At 41.1% G+C, this 5,804-nt stretch overlaps 1 long non-coding RNA gene across 1 annotated transcript; it reads left to right on the forward strand.

Annotated features, from left to right (window-relative positions):
* Positions 1 to 1,166: 1,166 nt before the first annotated feature.
* Positions 1,167 to 3,928, forward strand: LOC135280703 (uncharacterized). Its single transcript, XR_010347559.1, has 3 exons — positions 1,167 to 1,310; positions 1,433 to 1,500; positions 2,178 to 3,928. It is a non-coding gene; the product is annotated as an uncharacterized LOC135280703 (long non-coding RNA).
* Positions 3,929 to 5,804: the final 1,876 nt, after the last annotated feature.

Here is a 5,804-nt window from a genome sequence, read left to right on the forward strand (position 1 = left end):
TTTTTTTTTTCCTACCCCTGAAACAATTCACAGGAAAATGATCATCAGAATAAGAATTGTTAACTGATTAGATTATTGTCAGCATTCTGCACAAGAACATCACCAGGCGCTCAAGGGTAAGTATTATTTTCATCTACTGATGAGGCTAAGAAAGGATTATGCACCCAATTCCCTGTGCATTAATGATCTGAAGATATTTGGGTTGGGTTGCATTGTTTTCCCCTCTCTTTCAAAGTGAGCCACAGAGCTCTGCTGCCAGGAAGTGTTATTTAAGAATATGAGCTTCTTTTGTAAAGGGAAGGGCATAATTAGATGTTAAGAACTGATTATTGTATTGTTCTCCACAGAGACTTCCAAAAGGAACAGCATTTGAAGAAAGAAGGGAAAGTATGCATTGTGCTTGGAAAGTGAGAGATATCTGCCTTGAACATTCTCTGTCTCCATATCTGAAAACTTTACAAGAGATGTAACACAACTTCCAATTACACATTGCTTGCCAGGAGCCCACTGACCAACTGTACCTGCTGTGAGAATAGGGATCCCACCAAAAGACCAGAAAAATCCCCCATCTCCTCCAGCAGAAATCACTTGGAACAGAAAACTTTTTTTTTTTTTTTTTAAGGACTTGAAACAAGCTGAACTTGTGCCTACACATTGATGTTTCCTGCTACTCCAGCCCCAGGGAGCTGACACACCTCATGCTTCCTCCTCTAGGCACTCAGAGGAGCAAGAGGTTTCCATCAGGCAGCCCTCAGAGGAACCTTGGTAAGAAATAAACCTTCCTGAGCAGATAAGGACTCATCCAACTCACCCAAACTCTGAGGCACTAAATGTAGGACAGACCACAGGCACTTATCCATGGTGCACACAGAGGGGATCCAGGCTTCAGGCTGATATTCACTAAGAACCTCCCTGTTCCATGCCACACTACACAAAATAGATGCTCTCTAGGTGCCATCCCCCCAAAAAAGTATTAAAAATCAAGCAGACAAACCTCATGCATTTCTCTGGAGGCTGCTGGCACAGTCTCTGGCAGATTGGTCAGGGAACAGCCAACACAGGCCTTTAGCTGCTGCTTGACCTCCTTTTGATTGTCAGCAGTGGCAGCTGGGAGGGGATGCCCACCTGACTTGAGCATTAATTACTCTTCTCAAAGTGAGGACTGCTTCAGCTTTGCTTAACACCTCCTGAAGCCAGAGAGACATCACCTTCTCCAAGCTGCCTCTTTCTGCTGCTGTTTTTTCCTCCTCAACCTTCATTATGTATCCTGCAGGATATGGAGCTCCTCTAAAACACACCTTAAAGCTCAGGTTCCTACCAGGAAAACCCCAGCAGATCCTCAACCCTATTTCCCCTCCAGTGCTGGAGTTTCCAGAAGTTGGAATTGGACTTCTTTCTAGCAGTTCCCAAGGAATTTTCCCTTTCTTTCTAGGAAACAAAATAGGACTCAGTGTTGCAGCCTACTCACAGTATCGTCACCATTTTCCAGGGTTGCTCGAGGTATTTCATTATTAATGTCTTTAAAGCCCATGTTAAATCTCATTTAGATAAAATTTTCCAACTACTCTTACCAGAAGTTTGCTCTGAAACCTCTTTAATGCCATACTAAAAAAAGTTCTAATCCTCAAAATATAATTTATATGAAACAGAAATGTAAACCATACCCTGTACTACCTAAATATTTGCACCTAATTTACATATACAAGGACACAGGAAAGGTGTAAGAACACCTCAGCCTTTCTGACCTCAGGTGAAAAGATTCTTCTAGCCCAGTCAGGCTTTTATAGACTTTTTTCCTGTTTGTTTTTTGGTTTGGTTTGGTTTTTTGGTGTTTTTTTTTTTTTGGGGGGGGGGTGGGTTGTTGTTGTTTTGTTTTTTTTTTTAAATCTCTGAGACTACAGATTCACCCAGATTAAAACCAAAAAATTTTAAAAATTAACCCCCTACATACAAGAAATCAGTTTCATGTTTTACCGTACTTTGTTCAAAAATGGGCTTCTTCATGACCAGGCAAGTTCTTGGGACCAAAGCCCGAGCTAAAGTCACCACAGCTTTGGAGACAGTTGTCACAGTCCTTTTTTAAATCTGCAATAACAGCCTTTAGCTGTATCACAATTAGCACACTCCGTGTGCCAAACTGTAACGAACTTGCCTGTTCTCTCTGGACCTGCTTGCAGTCTGAGGTGAGAACTAATGAATTGTCGGGGCCACAGGAGGAGGACAAGGACGGGGAAGGAATAAGAGTACAAACATCTGCGTGTAGAGGACAAAGCTCCTCGCAGTCTCCCAGGTTATGCAGCCACTTTGTAAGTATTTGGCAGCTGAGCCATCCCTTTCCTTGCAATCACTCTGTTTGCTTAGGAGCAAACCCAAATTCAGTTTGCACCAGGGTTTGTTTGAACACATCCCTTCACTTCATTGTTTGATTCGGGATTTTTTTTTCCCCTTCTACGCATCTTCCTCCTTCATGGTTGATTTGGATTATGATGTAAACTAAGCGAACATGACACAGCTGCTCTCTCCAATAACTAAGGAGATGCCGGCTGCCACTCACCCCGGCACTTTGGTGCTTCACAGCAGGGCTGGTGGGCTGATGGGGGCCCTCTCTTTTGGCATCTGTCTGTGCCATTCTTGTGCCGCTTGCTGAAACAAAACCAGTGATGTTAGCAGCATATGGGCAGCCAGAACAGGGGCCATTTCCCTTATTTGCCAACAAAGTAAAGGACAAGGCCCAGTGGAATGTGAATATACGGAGGAGAGCTGGCAGCACGGTGGCAGAAGAGGAAACCACAAGCAGGAATGATCCCAGGAGTCACCTCTGCCCATACGTCCCTTTTCCGAAACATGTGGAGTCTCTGAGCTTTGCATGGACTGTTTGACTCGAAGTTCTGTGAGTTTTGATCAGCTGAGCTGGCACTGCCAAGCTGAACTCATCTGGCTGAGGTGGACACCCCATCTCAGATACAAAGCCTGACTCCAAACCTCACTGAAAGCTGAGATTTTGTTGACAATCAAATTCATGTAACAGCTAACAGAAAATAAATCACTTCCATCTGCATGCTCTTGGACTAATAAAGGCTTGGTCTGAACCTGGAGGAGCCAAGAACCTGTCAGGGATCCAATCTAATTGTATATCTAACCTGATCAGAAGTAAGAATAATTGGAAACCTCTCAAGTAGATTGTTCTTCTTAACTTACCGGGACAAGCCACACACCAACAGCTTGCACAATCTGACTTCTGCAAACAAAAGCAGTCTGGATAATTTTGGAGAAGACACTGAGCATTCAAACTTCCAGGTTAGCTGTCTCTGTTTGCTGCCAGGAAAAAAAAAAATAGACACTTCTTCCTTCAGAGTAGTACCTCTAGGCACAAGGTTACAGCACTGGGCATGTTTTAACATATAGGCTGTGCTGAAACAGAGAACTTGAGGAAGATGCTTAGTGAAGAAATATAGCTCTGAATAGAATGATGTCTGCAAAAACCAAGGATGACAAATCTACTGCGATATGAAAACATATGTATATGGCACTGTGAATTTAAAAGGTGCCTCGCATAGCAGCCATAGCTCAGATATTTGTTAAGATTCAGATTCATGAAAAATATCCCCCTTTTTGTTAGCAATTTTTGCCTGCAAAATTTAACTCACTTCTGTGTGCTCTCATAATATGCAAGTATTCTTCAAAATTGCTACCTCTCTTTCTATGTCTATAGCAATGCTTACCTAAGTCTCCATCCTCTTTCAAAGTATCACTTATAGTATCTGAGAACCTATATATTATTATAAAACCCTTCATTTTGGGAGTTCACTATTTGCTCAAATTGTCTGGGAATTATAGGCTCAGAGGGTGTTATTTCTATCTGATAATTTTACAAAAATCTTTACATTTAAAAAATATGTTGTGTTTTTGTGTGATTATTATAAAAATAATGTTAAAAATTGAGAAAATGTGATTTTATATCTTGCTCAAGTTTAAACAAATATAATCCCCTAAAATTATTATCAGACTTTTTATTATTTTGTCAATTATATCAGGAATATACATTAAAATGCATGTTTCAATCCATGACCATGTGGCTCTACCTCTTGATTGAGTAAAATGTTTACCAAAAAACCTCGAGTGTTTTAAAAAAATGAGCAGAGTTGTATCTATGTATGAAAAGTAAAAATGTTGTAAATAAGGGAGTTGGCTTTTTTTTTCTCTCACAGTTTCAAGCTCCACTTTCTAACTTAAATGCATAAAGATTTTTTTTTTTTTTTGTCAGCTTCAGTGCAGAGAAACATTAAAATTCATCTCACCCCAAACCTTTGTCGGGAAAAAAAGATGTTAAATATCAGCAAATGGATCTGATAAGCTGCAGACTATTTCTGCTGTCAGAGAATGACTGTAGGACAAAAACACATGTTCAGGATTTGACATCCCTTGGCATCTTGTAAATAGCCTGCATGAATCCACACCTAAAAACTGCCAACACAAGCAAAATTGTGCCCAAGTTTCTTGTAAGTTAAGCAAGCAAAGCAGAGACATGAAACGTGGTTGGATTGAATATAGAAACCTAAAGACCCCCAAAACTGACCTTGAGATCATTTTAGCGAAAGATCTTCTCTGCACTTTTGCAGCGCCAGCCTGATTTTCCCTGTATAAAGAGCTCTGTGTGTGTGTGGATGGGTGAATGTGCAGGACTGCGTGATAAACACATTATTAGGGAAAAAAACCAACAACTTTCCATAGAAGAATGATAAGAAAAAAGAACTGCTGAGTAATACAAAATAGACACTTCTTTTTTCTTTTTTCAATTTTTTTTTTCTTTTTACTTTTTTTTTTTAAAGATTCATTCCTTAGAAGAAATGAGAAGTAATCCTTTGGCCTGGTTTTCTTCCACTTCAATTCCACCCCCTCACTAAAAGAAAAACTTTTTTCTGATTTGTGATTCAAAGGACATCTCTTCCCTGTCTGGATGGCAAATTGTTTTTTCCCTTTTCTGTACAAAACCAACAACAAAGAAAAGGTTAAAAAGAAGGAAAGGAGGGATATTTAGAAAGATGAAGAGGAAATCTGTTTCAAGAACCAATTTCTTCTGATACAACATCAGTGTTTGTGCCACAGATGCAGGAAGAGATTACTTCCCTTCTTTTCCCCAGTCCCCTTATTTTTCAATCTCTCAATTCTTTTCAGAGATGTTGGTCTTCCTTTCTTGGATTCAGGTTTGCCCACTGCCAGCAGGATATGTCAAAGCTTCTGGACTGAATGGAGAAATCTCTTTTTTCTGAAAACCCGGGGATTGTCTCATCATTTGAGGGATGGATTATTCAAGGAACTATCACAGCATTAGTGGCATCTGCTGGAAAGGAAATCCACACTGTGGTAGGAGATGCCACAGCCATGCTTGTCCCAGTCACCTAAATGGGAGCACATTCCAAACTTACCCTGGGTGAGTACAATTTTTGGGTCTCCTCTATAAATGAAGGCTGATGTCTGTGTGGTCCATGCTGGCACTAATTCATGGCCAAAAGGGACCATCAGTGTGGCTGGAACCATGATGCAAGCACACATGGGCACTTTTTCCAACCTGAAGAGTGAGAAGGGAAGTGGAATGGGGTCTGTGGAGCTGAGAAAGGTTATGGAGCAGTCAAGTGCTGTGTGCCAGGACATGGTTGGACTGGGATCTGGAAAGTGATTCTCTCCAAAGGACGTGGAACAGCTGGCAGCATGCCTCCTTCCCTCCTCTTCCTCTGAAGCACCCCTGGAGTCAGGATGCTGGCCATAATGACTCAGTAGTCTGCTTGGCTGTGGCAGATCTTGTA

The sequence above is a fragment of the Passer domesticus genome, chromosome 14, assembly GCF_036417665.1.
Source record: "Passer domesticus isolate bPasDom1 chromosome 14, bPasDom1.hap1, whole genome shotgun sequence".
NCBI classification, from domain to species: Eukaryota; Metazoa; Chordata; class Aves; order Passeriformes; family Passeridae; genus Passer; species Passer domesticus.